The 20,737-nt window shown below is 40.9% G+C and overlaps 1 long non-coding RNA gene across 1 annotated transcript; it reads right to left on the reverse strand.

Annotated features, from left to right (window-relative positions):
* On the reverse strand, positions 1–20,241 carry LOC148379449 (uncharacterized). The gene is made up of 4 exons (XR_015855480.1): positions 19,773–20,241; positions 19,578–19,679; positions 13,199–13,267; positions 1–1,039 (listed from the first exon to the last, which is right to left on the reverse strand). It is a non-coding gene; the product is annotated as an uncharacterized LOC148379449 (long non-coding RNA).
* Positions 20,242–20,737: the final 496 nt, after the last annotated feature.

Below are 20,737 nucleotides of genomic sequence, written 5' to 3' on the forward strand. Positions count from 1 at the left end.
GTCTTACTCAAAAAATTTAAATTGTATTCCGGTGATACTACAGTTTTTTTGTTTTTCTTTAGGAAAAACACATTTTACTAGCAAAAAAACCAAGATTTTCTTTATGATTGTCCACCAGATGGCACTATATTTTCCCATTCAAAGCATGCTGTGAAATTTCAGTGAAATTTCAGATTTTTTACCGATTTTCTTCAAGGCTGCTAGACATTTTTATTGTTGTGCTTGGAATGACTGCAAAGCATGCAGCCAAATTTTTCAAAAGCTACATTATTATATTTTAAGTGTGAACCTCGACACACTGGAGCTCGACCCTAAATTCAACAATTTTCACCACATTTTAACACCACAATTAAATTTCCACTCCTTATTCCGCAAAAGCCACCCAGTTTGAGTCGTGCCGGAAAAGTGTGCATCATCGTGTGGGCCGACTCTTGACGCAAACTACTTAAAAGTACTTCACAAACACATGCGCCTGCCACTTGACCATTCAGTCCAAGGACGAAGCCCTGATGCAAAACAAGGTGCAAGTTTCACACGCCTACGCCAATATTTTCTTGCCTTCTGCATCAAACAAAACAACATGATTTCGCATACATTACAAGGTACTGGAAGTGCAACTTCCACTCCTCCAGGAAGGCTTTTGAGAAGACATGTGGGACATTAAACCTCCCCCGTATCTTCTTGAAGGACTTTCCAGCTAACTTAACAAATCATGTGCTTGATTTGGCTGGCATTCCTGTAAGGACACCCCAGGCACAAGTGCTGGGAAGTACCCCCCTGCCTTTCTGGGTGGGTGGAAGTCCCCCCCCACACAAACACACCCTTCAGCTGTTCAATTTCAGCCCACTATTTGTTAAAAATAATCTCCTGAAGATGCCACACTGGTCCTGATGACAAACGTCTCCATGGCGATGAGGTATAACAGGTCGTCAAGGGGGTCAGAGGTGGGATCTTCAAGGGGGGGACATAGATGACTGGATTTGGGTGGCTTGGGGAGGGGGAGAAGGGCAGCTGCGCCGGGAGGAAAATCCCACTGATGCTAAAATTAAATAGGAGCATATTAAAATTAAATAGTAATGCATTAAATAGATACTTATTTTGAATTGCATCGTATTTTTTGTCGCCTCTACTTCTCTGAGGAGTGCCAAGGTGCAATGGAAACATTAAAAATGAGGAAGTGAGAAAATGTTGGGAGGGGGGGGTTGTACGTGAGAGGTTGATCAGAGGGGAAATCCTCAGGGTCCAAATGCCAGTTAACTCTATGCCCTTAAACTTGGTAACCTCCCTCCTCGTCACGTCCGTCCTTAAGTGAGAGTATTTTTGAAAGCGCTGGTGACCTCTGACTTTTGTCCCCTTTTAAACACATCTGCGTCTTTTCTCAAATTTATTTCAATTTTTGTCTATTTTCTTGTTGAGTGTGAATGCCTGGCACGTGTTTCATTTCATTCATTTTCCCCTGACTGCTATGCAAAATGATAAGCAGCTTGCTCTGAAAGATTGGACAAATGGGCTCTCTGTGCATATTTCAATAAATAGTGTGAATAAATGCCCACACGCTGGAGCGCACTCAAATGGGTCAGGAAATTAATAAGCAGCAATGCAGAAGGAGCCATTGTGTGTGTGTATGTGTGTGTGTGTGTTGTGTGTGTGTGTGTCTCTCTGTGCTCTTCACATTCTAATTGGAAAGGGATGAATGAGACCTGAGTGTGGATCCACTCCGCTGCAAAGTAACCAAAAGGCAATTTGGCTCTTTAATTTACGGCTTTCAATGGCTCTCAACTCCCGGAAGGTTCGACTGCGAAGGCATGCGCAACAGGAATTGGGATGCGCCGTTCGGCCGGACTAAGTGTGTTTGTGTTTGCTTAATGAGTCGAGATCATCAGCGTGGCTAATGGAGTGCGAGCAGAGGCGTTTACATCATTCTTTAAACTCCTTTGCAATCTTCTTATCCCTGAGAATAGGTTACCTAACTGGTCGTGGGCAGCCGGGGGGCCTCGGGCGACCCACCTGACGGCTGCTGTGTCTGAGACTGAGTCACAACATGCCGTGCTTCTCACATTAACATGACAATTACATAAAGACGGGAGGATGTCGCCGACACAAACACGATCCTGTTGGAATATCTGCAAAATATTAATTAAAATAAAATACATTACAGTTGTAATATTCCATGTTTTTACAAAAAATCTCAATATACAATAAAAATTTTAGTATTACATTATTTTTATTTATTTTTTCTTAAAAAATCCAACTTTACGCTTGTAATTTTTCTTCACAAAATGTGACATTACTCTGACTATTAAAATTCATTTCCCAAGAAAAAACAAATTTTTTCCTTGAAAAATACGATTGGAATACATTTTTCGTAATATTGTTTAAGAAATAAAATCATAAAAAATTGCTTTATTCTATTCTAGTTGTGAAACTTCTTATGTGTATTTTTTTTAAATTGCTCCTTTACATTTAATCTAGTTATGTTAATACTGTAGATTTTTATAAAGTTCAATTATCAGAAAGATAATTGAACTTTATTAAAAATCTTTATTAAAAGAACATCAGAAAGAAAATTGTTTTGTTTTTGGGCCAAGCTGGAACACATTAATGGCATTTCCATTCATTTCAATGGGGAAAGGAGATTTGAGAATAAAACTGGTACCACAAGACAATAAGTTTGAACCAGCACTTACAATAAGGTTTATTTTGAGGTCTGACACACACACACACACACGTGCACACACACATTGATTCTTTTCTTCCTCCCTGGCATCTCTTGTTCCTGCCGCCATCCAAACAAGACAGCGAGGGTTGCAATTACGGGAAGGAAATCGTTTATTTATAGCTGGCTCAGGATCAGCGGCAGAACAACTAGTCATGTGGCACTGAAGAAGGCTGAGAGTGAAGGGAGCTGGGGTAGGGGGGGTCGTGGCTAGCGAGGGGTGGGTGTGGTTATATTTAACCGCACTGTGATGTCAACACGTGGCATGCGATGTTGCCATGGTTTCCCCTCCAAGACAGGCGACCGCTTGCTTATCAGCGTGACACACAAGCGGATGAGGCGGGGACGGACGGTTGAACTGGAAGAAAATGCAAAGATGGACGCCGGTGGTCTACAATAGCCCACTATGAACTTCATCTGTCCTTCATTTGCCCCAGACATCTAAACTCTGTTGTTCTTTCATTCGGCCTCCGAACGCAAGACGACACAGATGCTATTTGTTAGCCCTAAATTGCAGTTAGCATTGTGTTAGCATTTCTGCTCATATTTTACAGCAACAAATTATCTGTTTATGGCCATTAGAGGAACGATGTTTTAATCATCGTTACCATTCTTTCACTTTGAATAAAAATGATTAGTCCAGTGTTCGAAAGTGTCTCTAAAAATATGCCTGTTAGCCTAATTGTAAGTTCTTAATTGCCCGTAGGTGTGAATTTGATTGTAAATTGTTGTTTGTGTGTGCGTGCTCTGTGATTGGCTAACGACTGGTCCAGCATAAAAACAGTTGGGTTTGCACAACTCAGCTTATAGAAGGTCGGTATGGTATTAAAGGTTAGCCTCTAAGGTAAAAATTATAATGCGCATCTCAGGTAAGAACAGCAAGTGTCAGCAGAAGCCGCCTTAGTCCAGCGAGTTAAATAACCCCCCCGCTGCATCACTCACACTCAGGTTTAATGGCCCCCCAGGGAGGGCGTCATGGCTCCTGTCAGGCGTGCAACACGGATGCCGCCGTGACACGTCTGCCTACGCTCGCCACGTTATCTTTGAGTCCAGCCAGATTGAGTCCATACGGGCAGTAAAGCATGAGTAAGGATAACCGGGTAGTATGGGGGTGGGTCCTCCTCGAATGGCGTCGATTAGCCAAAGCTCCCTAAGCTTGCTGCTTTTTCCATTAGCAGGACACTACACCAGATGAGAGGTGTCACTGATGCTGCAGCTCCAACACTTGAGGTAGACCGACATGTCAAGTGGCCCATGTGTAGTATTTACTCTGGACGCCAGCTTATTTCATATATAGGGTATTAAATCAATTTATATGAAGCCTTGACATTAAAAGGATCATAATGAAGCTGTAAAAGCATATAAATGAATGCGTATAGTAATAAATAATCCTCATTGTAAGTGCCAGTTGAAACATGCAAAAGTATCGCATTTTATTTGGATATTGATATTATATTTAGATACTAATTAATACTGAAATCATCGTTTCCCATTGAAATTAATAGAAATGTCATTAATCTGTTCCAGCTTCCCCAAAAAACAAAATCCATATATATTTTTTAAGGTTGGTGGCATGTTGGTGCATTATTTATTTATTTATTTATTTATTTATTGAACCGAATTAAAGAAATAAACATTAAAGGATAATGATAAGAAAAATATTCAGCCATCGATATAGGAAGCACACACTGTACATAATATGAGCAAAGACTATAATGTGTTTCTGACTTGAGGAAAAGGTCAGAGTGATTCAGACCTATTTCCTGATGTTAAAAATGAAATGGTACAAAATGAAAACTGTAAAAATAATGCTATCCCAAAAATAACCCCCGCCCCTTTATTATGCATGCATGTGCAGCTTTTAATTTCCCCCGCAAGACAAAAGGGCGAACATCAAGGGTGCATTATTAGCGAGCACGTGAGTCCCGTGTGACGTTTGCACCAAAATAGATCACAAGTCATCTCCAGCGGGCCTTTTGACTCATCAAAGTGAATCTATTCTCTGTAAATGGGGGGGGGGGGAACTGCTTTGAGTGACAGCCCCCCTCTAGATGTTCTATTTTAGGACTGGCTCGGATTCATGGGAAGCATACAATTGAGTTCAGGATGAGGAAAAATAACACCACCAAGGTGTACAGACCATATTTGTGCAAATCTACAAATGTAATATTTATATATTACATGATAACATATATTATTATAGTATATTGATCTGGTAGCTGACTCATGAGTTTTAATGTGGGTGTTTCATATGAACACAGTCCCATCCCCAGTTATAGGAGGGTGTGCATACTTGTGCAACCACATTATTTTATTTCACCTTGAACAAATTTTTTTCCCCTTAACTTTGGTCCATAGGTCGTGTCACAATAATAACAGAAAAAAAGTTTTGAATTGATGTATCATGTCCTCATTTTTCTATATCACTAGTTGCTGTACCTAATCTAACGACCATTTCTTTATCTTGCGGGCATTCACTATATATTACGCAAAAAAAAGCTTAAGCTCTAGGTTTTATTTAAATGAAAATGAAAATAAAGCCGGATAAACACAACCTAAACATTGTACTCATCACAAATGACCCGTAAAGCTAATGTTGCTAATGCTATCAATACCTTAGCGCTACCGCAATCGTGTAGCATGCCCGCATGCTACGCTACAGTTGTGGCATAATCTCGCAATATGTTAATGGAACAGTGTGCACATTGTGAACGTTTGCAATCAGTTACATGTGTGATTTGGCATGTGCATTTTTTGCATGCCCCCCCCCCCCAAAACACACACACAGAAGCATACAATTCTTTTCCCAAGAGCCTTCATATAGATTTATCCATTTGATGTTCAGTGAGGTGTGAATTAAGCCCGCAACACATCTCCAGGCAAAGCACACAAATGAACACGCAAACACACACACCTCAACCATAACAATTCATCACCCTAATAGCCTCCAATTATTAAGCTAATAAATGTTTGTATCACATGACCTGACTTTAACTTCCCGGTTTATGATTTTGATGTTCTGTTGCCGTGGCGGTGCGACGTGAGCGTGATGAAATGTGACGGGCCGCATTAAGGAGCCGCAACCCACGGATTGGGCCCAGCACCACGTGCACAAGGGGGGAACGGGGCGCACACACGCTTCTCTTCACGGGCCAGCTCACTAATGTGTTGGGACATGAAGACCGCTCTGCTCTGCCCTGCTCATCTTTTTGCTAAGGAACGGCAACAGACCTTCCCACCTCCTCATTTGACGCACTATGGCGAGAATAAGTGCCATGTTATTAAAAGTGCCGTATTTACAAACTGCCATGTGTTAAGGTCATAAAGGTCGATTAGATTTTTAGATGTTCCAGCAGTAGCATTTTGAAGGACTGGCTGGCTGACTCGAAAGGTATTTCAATAAATTATTACAATTTTCATGTCAATTAAAGTGCAATATTCCAGAACTGTTATATGTTTAGGCTGTTAAATGTAATAGTGCAATTGTTTGAAGGAGTAAGATAGTTTCTCCTTTTCTTGCATTGTAATCTATTGTGACATGTTGACGCCATTACATGTCGTTTAAAGTTAGCGAAACTTCATTTTAAAGACAAACTTAAAATAGAGCTTATGTCCATATACCAAAACTAACTACTTTAGTATTTCAGAATCACTTGCAGTTTGAACGTATACGTATAATGAACGTAATACATGAACTGTCTGAACGAGCAGCACCATTTTCATCTTTAATGTATTTAAATTCGTTGGGAAACGACAACGCTATTAGCCGCCGTTTATACATTACGACTCCGTTTTTTGGGGGGGGTTTTTTACTGAAAACTGCTCACAAATTTTACTTTGGGCTATGACGCCTGATTGAGGTCAGAAATTAGCCTCAGAAAAGATGTTGAATACGATATAAGGCACTTTAATAAAATAATTTTTAAATTTGAGTTGTACAGTCATATTCAACTAAAATTACTCAATTTTGATCATCAAGTATTTCAGGATGAAAATAACTCGAACTGTGTTCTTCAGGTTTTGTCTTCGTGTAACCTGCTTAAAAAGAAAACAGTCAGAAGCAAGATTTATGATTTTCAGACTCTAACGATCGTCGTCTATCATGGCGAAGGCTCCTTTTTAAAAAAAAAAAAAGTAATCTGTCACGGATTAGCGGGCGCCCAAGCTCGAGATTTGACCTAGCATTATAATCCTTTGTGTTGATCTAACGTAATCTGATTTCTCTCAATTACTTTGTCTCCAAAATACATGCAGGCAGACGCTAAAGTGAACAATGGACGCGACCGACGTGCTGCTTCAGTCGTTGGTATCGTATCACTCAAATTTAACGCAAGATGAGCTTCGATAATGCAACTCTAATCTAATATTTCAATCTAATAAAATCAAATACGAGAGCTCTATGAAAACAAAATCTCCCTTTGCGACTTTAATAATGCTCTGTTCCGATTAAGACAGTGAGGTTGTGTTCAGAACGAACCAATCACAATCAAACTCGTGTCACGTGAGTCAGCATTTTAAGCAAACCAAAGGCCTCAATTACAATTAGGAGTTTGAACGTGTTTACTTCTGAGCACAGCCACAACGCCCGGTTATACTGGAAAAGGGTGTGCAGACTTCTGCAACCACATTATCTTGGTCGAGTTTTTTTCTGAGCAGGGGTGTGTAGACTTTTTCTAGCAACTGTGCTTTATTACTTGACTCGGTCAGTGTAGCTCGAAATCTTTTTACGCACGTATTACATCAGTGAGGCCGCCCCTCCCCTACCCTCCCAGGGGCTAATCTTTTAGCAGTGGAATTATCTGACCTAAAAATGACATCAATGGAGGATTTTATCATATTCAGACAAGAAAAGGAAGATCAAATCAGAGGGCAGACGGAGAAGCAGAGCCGAAGTCCAGATAGCATTTTTATAACCTTTGATTTCCACCGGGCAACCGGGCTTCGCTATCGATCTGATCTTTCAAACTCATTTGAGGCCGGAGCGGAGTCTCGAACGGTGCCCCCGCTAATGCAATATGGGATGCACGGCCCCTCGTTTGTCATAGTAACCTGACTCGGAGGAGTTAAATATAGCCGTTTCCGGTTTGGCACAGGAGGGATTTCGGGCTCTATTCTTAGCGTGGCGTCCTCCGCATCAAAGCAGACGAACACGCGTGAAATCAATGTTGAGCAGGAAATAAATAATTGCTAAGGCGTGTTGAAGGGACGGCGGTTGATAAATAGCTTGTTGCAGAAATCTTGCAAGATGACTAATAGGATGTGTTCAGTTTATAACATGGCACTTTTTCACACTCAAATATATTCAAAGACGATGCGACATTTAATGACATTTTTGCATCAGCGCGTCTTCTTTGTAATCTTAATTAGCTTCCGCTTCAAAACTCTGGAGGCAACACTGCCACTTCAACTTCTATGCTAGGCTACAAAACTCAGTTGTCTAAATAACGGGATTTGACACACAACCAAGCAGAGTATAACCTGTCAATTTTCTTGTCTCTTTCCTGGCTTTCAATGCTAAATTAAGTAGAGAATAGCAATGTGTGGGTGTAGTTGTGTTGTCAGATGCTAACGCTTAAAGCCGCCTCCGCACACTCCCGATGACAGTTCATTTCATCACAAGGCCACGGACCTTTGTCAGCTACAATCCCCATGACAAAATAATAAATATACTTACAATGGTTCTTAAACTTTTTAAATCTCCCAGAAAACGTTTTATATTTTATATTTCTGTAAGCCGCGATGTCATGCGCAGTTTAATGGTGAAAATCTGCCAAAGCAAAACTGTTGTATTGTTAGCCGAATAGCATAATTGCTAATGCCATTTTTAACATAGTCACAATATCAGTAATGGAAATTCTGTTTTCCTGATGTACAATATATATAGATTCTCATTCATCAGGAATTTGTGGTCAAAATTTTTGTGTTGTCCCCACAATCCTCTCTGTAGAAGACAATTGCACCATTTTGACAGCAGTTTATATTTCAGCAACTCTCTGCCAGGAGATGGTAAGTCGACAGGAAAATAATACAGTAGATGTCCCAAGGTTGATCTATTTGAGGGTTGTTAATCTGCGCTCGGCGGGGCGTCTTTACATGCCACCATGACGCCGCTCGGCTACAAAGGGAAATAGATGGCAGAAATCAATAGACGGCGGGGCCTTTCCTAGCATGATGTCACATCACAGACCACCAAAGTATACGTCATGTGGTGACCTCATCCGGGCGCATTTGGAAATAAAATGGAAGAAGGGACGGTACTCTACTGCTGCATATGAGTTCTACATTTGCATTTGTGCTTTGAGGTTCAAGGTTGGCAAGTGGAGTGGGGTCAACCTGATGGATGAACAGAGCGCGGCGTGATGCTCCGACATCAAGGGTGGAGGCTATGAATAAAAAGTGGAGCAATCCCCTTGGTGGGTGTAAAATAGAGCAAATGACCACAAACGCTGGCATCGTCATAGCCGCTGCTTCCTCAAGAGACTTTATGGTGTACTCTGACTACTTGATAGTCATCAACGTTTTGAAAATTCGGCCCCTCGGTAGGCCTCGGTAGACCCACAAAAAAGTCTGAAAAATGTATGCCTGGAAAACCTCAGGAAGTCGGCCATTTTGGTTTGAAGTAATCATTTATAGTTAGTGACACAGAAGGAGTACCTCCTTTAACTTAAATTCAGTCCAAAGCCAGTTTGATTCATCAACATGAAATTTGGTAGCCATGTCGATTTTTAGTAGACCCACAAAAAAAATCTCAACATGCCTGATAAAAAGTACAGGATTAGTGATTAGTAACTTAGAAGGAGTACCCTCTTTAACTTAAATTCAGTCCAAAGCCAGGTTGATCTATCAACATAAAATTTGGTCGGCATGTCAATCATGAGAAAACCCACAAAAAAGCCTCAAAAAGCCAAACCTGAAAAATCACAGTAAAAATTCCAATTTTAGTTTTAAGGGTGATAAAGGCATACTCTTTTGACTTTTCTTTTGAAAATTCAGCCCCCAAATCCGGTTTCACTCAGTAACATGAAATTTGGTCAGCATGTCAATCATGAATAGACCCACAAAAAAAGTCTATTTTGGTTTGGAGAGGCCACCCTATACAATTTTTTTAGCTGTATTGATCGACGACTGATTTTACCCATCCAATCGAGCGCGACCACCAACCGCCAAGCAGCATCAAGTGACTCTTTAACCAGAGAGAGGCCCCAAGCATGGACGTTTTGTAAGGGGCCGAATGCGGGCCACTACTAAATCAAGCCTGTTGCACTTATTCAAGCAGCAATCATGGCGGGCATTCAGTGAGTGAATGGAAGACATCTTTCTAATAAAGACAGAGCAGAGCATTATTTCTCGCTCTCTGGAGAGCACGCCGCATCTCCAGCTCAATGAAAAGAACGAAGCTACCTTGGCAAATAAAGTGAGCTTTTTTTTTTCTTTCCCTCCCGCTGCTGTCGTCACTCGATTATGCCTTTTCAATAGGCCTTTGTGAAGGCTACGCTCTAATGCAGTATGTGTCGCTGCTTGGGAATAAGGTCTATTTTGTGATTTTTTTATTTTTTAGATAATAACACCAGGTGATGATCTTTCAACTGTGGGCAGAGCACCCATGACCTTTCCTCAAGGGCATGTGAGAAATTCATAAGTGTGCATGGTGAAGGACGTGCCGCACTAGATAAACACGACTCTCAATAAACAGTCGGTGTTGATCAATTTTATTGACGGATTTTGTCGACGCTGGCTGGTGTTTGCTCACCAAAGAAGCTTTATTGTATTCTTTAATTATCTGCCCACAAACATGCACATTAAAAGCTCATTCAAAACAACCCGTTTGAGAACACAGTATCGTTATAAAATCAAAATTTACTGTGATTTTTTTTTTTTTTTTTACTGTCTTGTGCGATAATGAAAAGTAAATGAGTAGGTGTCAATTTGATGACATAATCTTTGGACTGCCCAAAGTTGGCAAAAGCGAGCAAAAACAGCTTCACTGCGACACAAGTAATTGCCGGGATCGATCGTGGGAATAAGTGGACTGTTTCCATGGTAACCGCCGCAGGACCAGAGCGGCCAGCGAGGGGATTGATCGACGGCCACGCACGCCCCGAATGTTGCAAAGTGTAATTTAAGGAGCGATATTTGTGCGTCTCCTTCCGACTTTCTAGTAAACAGTAATTGATTGGTGATTATACGCTGGAATTGTTTTCTGTCATCAGCCAAGCAATTAATTAGATGACTAAAAGCCCCGGAGGACGGCTTGTTGGGCACAGCGTGTTTCATTACGAGAGAGGAACGCCTCCGCCTCTGTTTTCTTTTGTTTGTTTTTTTGTGAGGGACTGTCAGACACCCGCTGACCACCGCGGGGTCCTTCCATTTTTTACAAATAAGAAAATAAGATTCCTCAGTGCAAAAGTAGGAATAATCCGTTGTGTAAAAGCCACATTTTTAGACACTAGTCAATATTCAAAATTAGATTTTTTTTTCTTTTATCTACCATAAAAAGAAAATATCACCCACCACCTGGACCCCACTACAAATCTTCCAGAGCAGATCCTTCCACTGTGTTAATAAGCTAAAAATATGCTAATGCAGTTCCTTGATGTCTTCCAGGCTAATTCGCAGCAATTAGCAAACATGTCACTTTTAACATATGCATAAATGCTCTTTAACACTCACACAACCTTTGGATGACCTCTAACATTCGGACTTTCAAGCATTTTATTCACACCCCCAGAGACCAGAGCCGGTTGATCATTGGTCGTTTTGGATGAATGTCACCCTCTGGGCTGTAACCAACCTGCCCCGAAACAGGAAGTGTGAAATTCTCGCCTTCGCCATCCCTGCGGTGTCAAACACCTCGTGCCCGGTCGCTGGTTTGCCTCAGTGGCTAGCAGTGAACTTTCAATTAAGAGGAGCGACATCCCCCATAGCTAAATCAGCGTCCCACGCGCCATATTTCTCCAAATGTCACTAGTGTGGTGTTAGCATCCCGGGGACAATGAGCGGTATTGAGTTTCGCAGGGAGACTTAGCGGCACCCAAACATAGCACTGACTCCCTAAGGATGCCGGTATGCGTGTGTGCGGATATACACGGTAAAATTAGCTTCTTAACAACAGGATGTTGCGCAATTTATGTAACTGGTAGTTTAGCGACATATACATTTGACACGTTTTGACTGTGACTTTTGAACTGGAGGCATCCCAGTAGACAGGGGGCAGCATAACATAAATGCTAACTTCCTTAGCATGAATGCTAAGCCAGACAGAATTTGTTAGTTTCTTGATACACCACTTGTATTGAAACATTGAACAAAAAGCTGACAATTAATTACCTGGTAATTAAAAGCATAACAAATGCTAACTTCCTTAGCATGAATGCTAAACCAGACAGAATGTGTTAGTTTCCCAATACAGCCTTTGTATTGAACCATTGAACAAAAAAGCTGACAATTAATTACCTGGTAATTTTGAAAAGGGATGCAAAGACAAGGCCGCCCGCTCCCCCGCCCCACCCGCAGGGCAAAGTGTGCCGCGCTCAAGTCAAAGTGACACGTTCAACAAACAAGCCAAGGTCACCGGGATGTGCTTTGTTCATGCAATCTATTACTCATACTTGACTCAGGGCACACGAGGAGAGTAATTCTAGCATTTCATCAAAATAAATGAGTTGCTTTTTTTGTGCTGTTTGCGATAAGAAGACTGATATACCACACACAAAGGCACATACTGGGAACAATAATCCTGGACGGACGGACACATCTTAGGAGTTCATTTTAGCAGCACTGATGCATAAATCAATGCAGATACTCTATATACATCACTCAGCTACAGTTCCCTATCAAATCTATACCCCGTTACATGAAACGAGTGAGTGTGACTAAAATAAAGATTGCCTCATTTACTGTGCGGCCAGAAAGCAATATTCCAAGTAAGTGCGAGTGATCAGAGAGGATTTTCATAGGAAGTGACAGCAGGTGCAAACGTGAGGATAAAGGAAGCATTTTCCCTCCCTCGAGGTGAGGGAAGAGTTCCAGTGTTGTCATGAGTGAATCAAAAAAGTAAGAAAAATCCTGATGATGGATCTTCTTTTTCTGGATGGTGGGTGGGGGGCTAAAAATAACCCCTTCGTGTCTTTGCCATGCTAAATGTAATCACAGTCAATATCTCCTCCGACTCGAAATCACATCATTTGAGCACCCTTTTTAAAATCACCCCTCATCCCTGGACACACACACACACAATCGTGCCAGTGCTCATCACACACACACACACACACACACACACACACACACACACACACACACACACACACACACACACACACACACACACTCCTCTGCAGGGCATTTCACTGCACACTTCCAAACGGGAAGAGACAGGCCCCCATGTTGGAACCCGAGGCTGAGACAGAGCTCTTCGCTCCCCTCGCAATGCTGACGCCATCACTCGTGCGATCATTTATGCTATGCTATAGAAACACAACACACCTTTCATGAGGATGTGACGAGTGGGCGCAGATTCTCGGTGCCGCTGTGCGGTGGGTGCCACTGCCTCCGCTGGGGGAGAGAAAGAGAGAGAGATTGATTTTCCACACAGTCGACAAAATGATTTTGTCATGAAGGGTAAATACACAGCCTCCCATGCTCATTTATCCCAAACATACACACAAACACACACACACACACACACACACACATCCCCGCAGAGAAAGTGCTACCAGGCAACGCCATGCAAACAACGCGCACATGACTCAAACATTGTGCCGCATTTGTGCTTCTGGAAAATCGAGGAATGCAATAGACAGATATGCAGTATTTATTTGACAGTCTAATGGTATTAAAATGATCAAACGAAAAAAATAGTCTCAAGTATAATATTCAGTGGAGTACATATATGATATCAGTGATTTTCAAAGAGTGACACTAGTGGTGTGCTGGCTCCCTCTAGTGGTACTCGAAAGAATAGCCGTCCAAGTACAGTTCAGTTGTATTTAACTTTGATATTTTTAGTAAACATTTTTTTTCAACTTATACCGAGATATCGTTTTTATGTATCTAATTGTTGTGTGCAGTAAAATTTAATTAATAGTCAAACTATCTAATAATAATACAGTGGCTCACAATAATATTACATACATACATGCGTTGGATTACAGTCAAGGCTCGGTTTTCGAACGGACCGGTTCTCGAACAAATTCGAACAAAAAAAATCGAGACGCTTCGGTTGTCGAACAAATTTCGGAGGTCGAACCTCGCGAGATGAGCCAAGAGGACCCGAGAAAACCCGACCGCGTAGCCCGGATGCCGACTGACTCCGTTGTTATTGTATTTTCGTTACTTTGAGGATTGTATTAACCCCTAAGCATGCCTCCAAAGAAAGCAAGTGGGAGCAGTAAAGCCATCCTAAAACACAAAGACGTTCCTAAAGCAATGCGACAGCGAGCGCCCGGCGCGCTGCGGTTGCGCGATCGAACCAAATTAAGCTCCCTGCGCACTGAGGTCCACTTATATTTTGGAAAGTACATCATGACTTTAAAAATATTTTCTAAATTTCAGCGACGGCTCAGTCACAATAATGCGACCAGCGCGGTGCAGTTGCAGGGTCGGCGACACGCTATGGTTGCGCGTTCGGCGGTGCGCTGCAGTTGCGCGATCGGACAAAATTAAGCTCCCTGCGCACTTAGGTTGACTTAAAATTTGGAAAGTAAATCAGGACATTAAAAATTTGTTCTAAATTTCAGCGACGTCTCTGTCACAATAATGCGACCAGCGCGATGCAGTTGCGCGGTCAGCGACGCGCTACGGTTGCGCGTTTGGCGGTGCGCTGCAGTTGTGCGATGGGACAAGAATGCGCAAATAAAAAAATGCTTAAAAAAGGCGGTTTTTTTTCTTCTTTTTTTCTTGGAACGGATTAAAATTGTTTCCATTATTTGTAACGGGAAAAAGAGATTCGGAATTCGACCGATTCGCTACTAGTATCGCCTTCTGGAACCGATTGTGGTCGGAAACCGAGGTTTGACTATACAATAATATATTTTTAGGTAGTAGTGTTAAAAGTTCGACATCCAATAGTTTCACATTACAAAATGAAATATTAGTTTGTAATAATTTACAAATGGACACTTTCAAAGTGCCATTAATTTTTCAGATTTTTTTTCAAAATTATTCAGAATCAATTCTGATGCAACATTTCGCGATTTGTATTCTTCTTTGAAACGTCACCAAAAAAGATAAGCTTTTCAATTTGAGTTTTTTTTTCTGTTCACTGTTTTCGTTGTGCAAAAAGCAATAAATTAATAAATAAATTAACAAACACCTATCTACTACCACCTATTCATTAACCATAGAAAATGTGCACTCACATTTTATTATAAAACGTGTCAAAAAAAAAAAAGCTAAGTGCAAAGTGACTCCCGGACCACTTTGTAGATTCATTTACGATTCAATGCACTTCTGACCAGTTTAAACTCAAGTTGGCCTTTCATTTCAAGAATGGGGAGAAGAAAAGAAACAAAAGCAAGCCTAAATGGAAGTTTGTGATTTGAGAAAAAGTACTCGTTGGATGCATACACAAACGATCACTTGTTTAATGACCTTTTGTGCCAATATGGGAAAATTAATGAGCTGTGACATTCAATTATAACCCCAGCGCCTCCAATCATGGCAGCTCTTTGGAGAGACAAACACAGAGAACGCTTGAGAAGGACTTGCTTGTTTATGAGTGTCTTCATTGGCACGGGGAGACGTATCATTTGCATAATCATGAATAGCAGATACGGTTGTCAGGGGAAACGGACGGGAGGGGAGGGCGAATGCTGCAGTGATGAGCAAAGACGCAGAGCATTCCGCAGCAAGAATGGGACAAATAGTTATTGAACGGGGACGGTTCCGAGCCATTTGGATGTGCAACTTCAATTGAATGATGAAGGGAAAATGTATACATTTATTTTTAACGTGCTAGCAGAATGATTTCAATTACATAGATTTGTTTGTGAAAATCAATATCATTGAATTGTAAAAAATATCTACTTGTAATAAAATATATAATGTTAAAGTGAACTGCTATTTAATAAATTAATTTTGTTCTGTATTATTTCATTTAGGATTAGAAAAGATTTATTTGAGTTGTTCATTTTAACCTAATTTTTGCAGTAAATAAATAAAAACAATGAAATAAACATTAACATAGAATAGAATAATATTTGTCATAATGTATATTAAAAAGTACATTTATATTACGGAATGTAAATGAAATATTTTTATGCATTATCTTGCCATCTTAACCTGAATTTAACATGCAGACAAGCGAAAGTACACTTGTAAATGTAAAATTCAACTATTTTTACATTTACTTATTCATAATTTGAATGAATTAAAAAAATAAATGATTATATTGCGTTCAAGTTTTCTATATTATAAAAATATATATACCTAGATTTCTGTTTAGTGTGAATTCATTTAAAAAAGAACGAGGTTGCAAACTGCAAAAGTGTAGACGCAACTTCCTTTGTTGCTCACTGTTGCCACTGTGTGGTGAAAGGTAGCCTTGCAAGACGGGACACAGCCCAAGCCGAACGTCGTAGACCTCCTGTCATGTCATTTTACTGTTATTTGTGGTTAATATTTCTCCAATTCAGGGGCTTGCCCTTCCTTCCTGCAGGCGCCTGAATCGCTATTGTCGGAGTGTCTTTGCACGTTGTTTCGCAGTCCCTCGGATGCCCTCCTCTCCCATCTGTGTCATCGCGCGCCCACGCCGCGTCAACCTGCCTCCCTCAAACAGCTCATTCCCTCGGCCTCAGCCCACGGCCACCCTCCCCGTGGCTCAATAAAAATCCACACTTCTGCAAACTGAACGGCTGAGAGGTAAGATGGACCCCCCCCCCCGACATGGTGCCTGAGGCCCATCTTTTTGCGCGTAAAGAGCACAGCGAGGATTGTCGTTTTAGATTTTTATTCGTGATGTCACTTTGCCATTTTTTTCCATCTGCAGGCGATGAGACAGTGAGTCATGCTTCACCACGGAGAATTTAGCAAAAATCAATTTTCTCCTTTTTTTAACCTCTCTCTTGCTTCTGGGGCTCGGCAAGGGAGTGACGGGATAATCGATTGTACTGCCTTTGGCATCGGTAGTTTAGAATATGTGGAATCAATTTCTACGCAGTCAATAAACAACTTACTATTTTTAAAAATTCACATTGATGTCTCGAAATTGTAGCAACACATATTGAGCTCACTGTTACCGCCCTTAACGTAGAAAGTGATTTTGAAAGTTTTGATCATGATTCTAGAGCGCTCCTTGTTGCCTTCTTGTGGTATAATGTGGAATTGCAACGTGGGGCAGTGACCTAAGCTCATGGGAATTTGTTTCAATTCTCAGCATGGGTTGACAAACTAATTTCTTGCATTTGATGTCAGTTTGCTATTTTGTGCCATCTTGATGCTGTTACTTTACTGATTACTTGATTTTAAAAGTATCTAAATTGCATTGAAATTTATTTTATGAGCTTCTATCATCGGATGCCGACAAACCATTTCGACAATTCAAAGTTCAGTTTTAATCGGGATATTTAAATATAATTATTTGTACTTTTTAAAATGTCAGCCTGTTTAGGATTTTACTTCACGGGATTATACAACAATGACTTCAATTAACATTTTTTTTTCAGGCAGTCTGCCCTGGCTCATGTAATATTGTCGAGGCTCGCTTAATATTTATAATGCACTTTTTTTACATTCATGTGCTGTTTTTCAAGCTAGAAAATTCACTAAATTATATTATAGTTTTCATTCTAACTTCTTATTGGAAGTTTATGGAAAGCGTCATTGAGAAAGTAGTATACATGATGAGCTAATATTTCCACTCGTGCTACGGAGTACAAGTGGCAGGACAGCGTGTGACTTGTATCACACTGGGTGACAAATAGCTGCCAGGCCACGTGTCTGGTGGCAGGTGTTGGACTGGTGATGGCGGGGCTCATGCTCATATTGTGCTTGGCGCTCTATGCCGTATTGATCTGCTTCAATCTTATTTAACCGCTGCCAAAACTCACAGGTCCGCATCGACTCGAGATGATTACACCTTGATTTTGCCACGGCGGGTGGCTGACAGGCGGCACCGTCTTCATCACAATTCGGTCACTCATTGCTGGGGACTTTGTTTTTTATGAGAGGATTGGTTAAAAGTCTTTGAGGCCAAATGTCTGATGATTAAAAAATAGTCAATCCTCGTGATTCAATTTAATGGATGTTATGATGTCCCTTCTGGTGTGTATGTGTGTGTGTGTGTGTGTGTGCGTGCGTGCATGTCTGTCTGTCTGCCTAACCCTGCCTGCCTGGCTACATGTGTTGCTGCACCATTTCTGTTCTAATGTTTGTTAGCCTGTCTGTGACGTTTCCCTTTGTATTAAGTTTTGCTTGACTTTTTTAGCTCTGATACTGCATAAAAATTATAGCTTTTTATTTTTCAATAATATATTTCAATGTGAATTGTTGAATTAAAAATGTAATAAAATAGTAAATTATCATGATTTAAAAAAACAATTACCATTTCGCTGTTCAACATTTGTTGAACTGGATTGTATCTCCTATGGAGGTGTCCCTAATATTTGGACTCCCTCATACTCAATTAAAAACAGCTCTCAGGATAATGCAGTCCACTTCTGCAGTACATCACAAATGAAAACATGGTGTTAAATAACTACGTCGATGAAAATTGATCATGCAAGTGTTCCTAATGTTATGTCCAGTAAGGATACAGTTGGCTTGTTGGAAGGGTTTAGGACCCTGGTCTATTTTTAGCACAAAAGCAGCGTTGTTGCTGTCCTGTGCTGATGCGATGTGACGAGTCCGTCTTCTTTTCCTTTTTTTCTTTCTTTTAAATTAACACTAGCCTCAGATGGCATCTCCGTCTTGTTAGAGGCCGAGAGAGCGCAAGGTTGGGGTTAAAGGTCAGACAGGGTTTACAGGGATACCATAATGCGCATACCCACCACCCGTGTACGCACCTGAGCCACGCCGGAGAGGCGCACCAAAGCTGGCTGCTGACTTTTTCTGGCAGCAAATATTAGGAACAGCTCAAAAAAGTATAGACTGTTACATACGCTTCTGACTATTGATACTGCTCTTCGCTATAGCGAATTTTATCTATGTTGTTTGCTCAAGCACATTTTTCTCAACTGCTGGAACATTCAAAGTTTTGTGGTGTTTTTGCGCCCCCTTGTGGCCACGTTCCCGGTCATGTTAAAAATCCTATAGGTATTGAGTATGTTGCTATTTTTTTTTTTGCTACAAACAAATCTGCTGATGAGTATTGCTGATATTCACCGTTTTTTTTAAATATCGATTTATAATTGGTCAATCCAGTGGTATTAGTATTGTTTGTTTTGTTTCACACGTTTACCCCATGTTTAGATACAATGCTGCTGATTGTACTTGGTGCGATTCACTTGCATGTGCATATCCAGTAATCCCTCGTTTATCGCGGATAATTGGTTCCAAAAACCACCCGCCATAAGTGAAATCCGCGAAGTACGGTCACCAACAAGAAGTCCTGGGAAAGATGCTAATTCGCGATCGTACTAACACGCAAAAACGGACTTCTAAAGGAATGTAAACGAACATTTGGAGCAATACTACATTGTCCTAAAGGTTAGACACATGTTTCCTCAATTTAGAAGTTCTATTTTGACTTTTAAATTGTTTTTGGAATTTGGAAAAAAAATCCGTGATGTAGCGAAGCCGCGATAAACGAAACGCGAAGTAGCAAGGGATCAGTGTGCTATACGTAGCCGCTAATTGATATGTTCTATTATGTTCTGAAAAGGATCTATAATGAAAAAATGGGACAAGGAAAAGACGGGGATGTTACCTCTCTGAGACTTGACCCATCCTGTCTTCCCGGCTCATTAGTCAATGGTGCGAAGGACTCTTGCGCCACATCTATTTCCGTGCTCATCCCCCATTTTGGCCTCTGCAGGGACATGGACAAGTCGGAATAGGACATGTGAAGGTTTGTGACACACTGCAGTAGTATTTCTTTAACTGTGTCAAGGACGTGACATACAGAGTTCTATGAGCTGGAATGAGAAGGTTGGCTGCCATGGTAACGATTTAACTAATTGATCAAATGCACCATGGCGAGAGAGTAAACTATACTTAGAAACACGACAACCGAGACACCTGGGCCTGGACCGAACCTAAATTGATGGATTGTGTAGCAGCTTTGTAGGAGCGTTCATTAATCCTCCACTGGTGGTCTCGTCCAAGTGTCTGCACACAGTGAAGGTCTGTGAAGCTTCTGGTGCAAATTGCTGACCATTTTCCAGCTGCACACCGACAAGGCGCCTACGTGCAGTGGTGACGTCACTCTGATTACAGGTCACCAAATTGTCAATTACATGCATGATGTTCCAGGGAAGGAATTAAGTTTCATAATTACTGAAAATGGTGCAGTGATGTGGGATGGATATTTAGCATCCGTGGAATTACATCTGAGAAAGCAACATGCGTTGAGTGCACAAGTGGCTGCTTTCGTGAGACACTACTGCCACCGTGTGGCACTTTGGAGTACTGCAGACTGCTAAAATCTGTACTTTTTAATTCTTTAGCTTTCACCCAATTATTTACGTAACTAAAAACAAACCTGCATTTTGGTTTGCATTTATCTATTTTTTTGCGGTACTTTTATTTTGTCCAAACCTTTACAGAACCTTGAAGCTGATCCAAATGAGTCAGGAGAACTGAACCATCCTGTTCACTTTGTAGAAGACTTGACGTGGCGATGACTTTTATGATCTACTGCTTGATGGATACTTTTAGTTCCCTTAAATGTATCACCGCTTGTAACAATGCAAATTCAGATATAGTTGTAACACATTGTATAATAGGCCATTAAATGTGATTATGTCGATTGCCTTTTTTTATTTGACCCGTATTGTCAAGACAACACTGTCCCTTACCTGATCAACATTAAACAACACAAAATTTCCAGTTTACATAATTTCCTTTTATTTTGAACAGCACACATGA

Source organism: Syngnathus floridae, chromosome 22 (assembly GCF_059516105.1).
Source record: "Syngnathus floridae isolate MCC-2025c chromosome 22, RoL_Sflo_1.0, whole genome shotgun sequence".
NCBI classification, from domain to species: Eukaryota; Metazoa; Chordata; class Actinopteri; order Syngnathiformes; family Syngnathidae; genus Syngnathus; species Syngnathus floridae.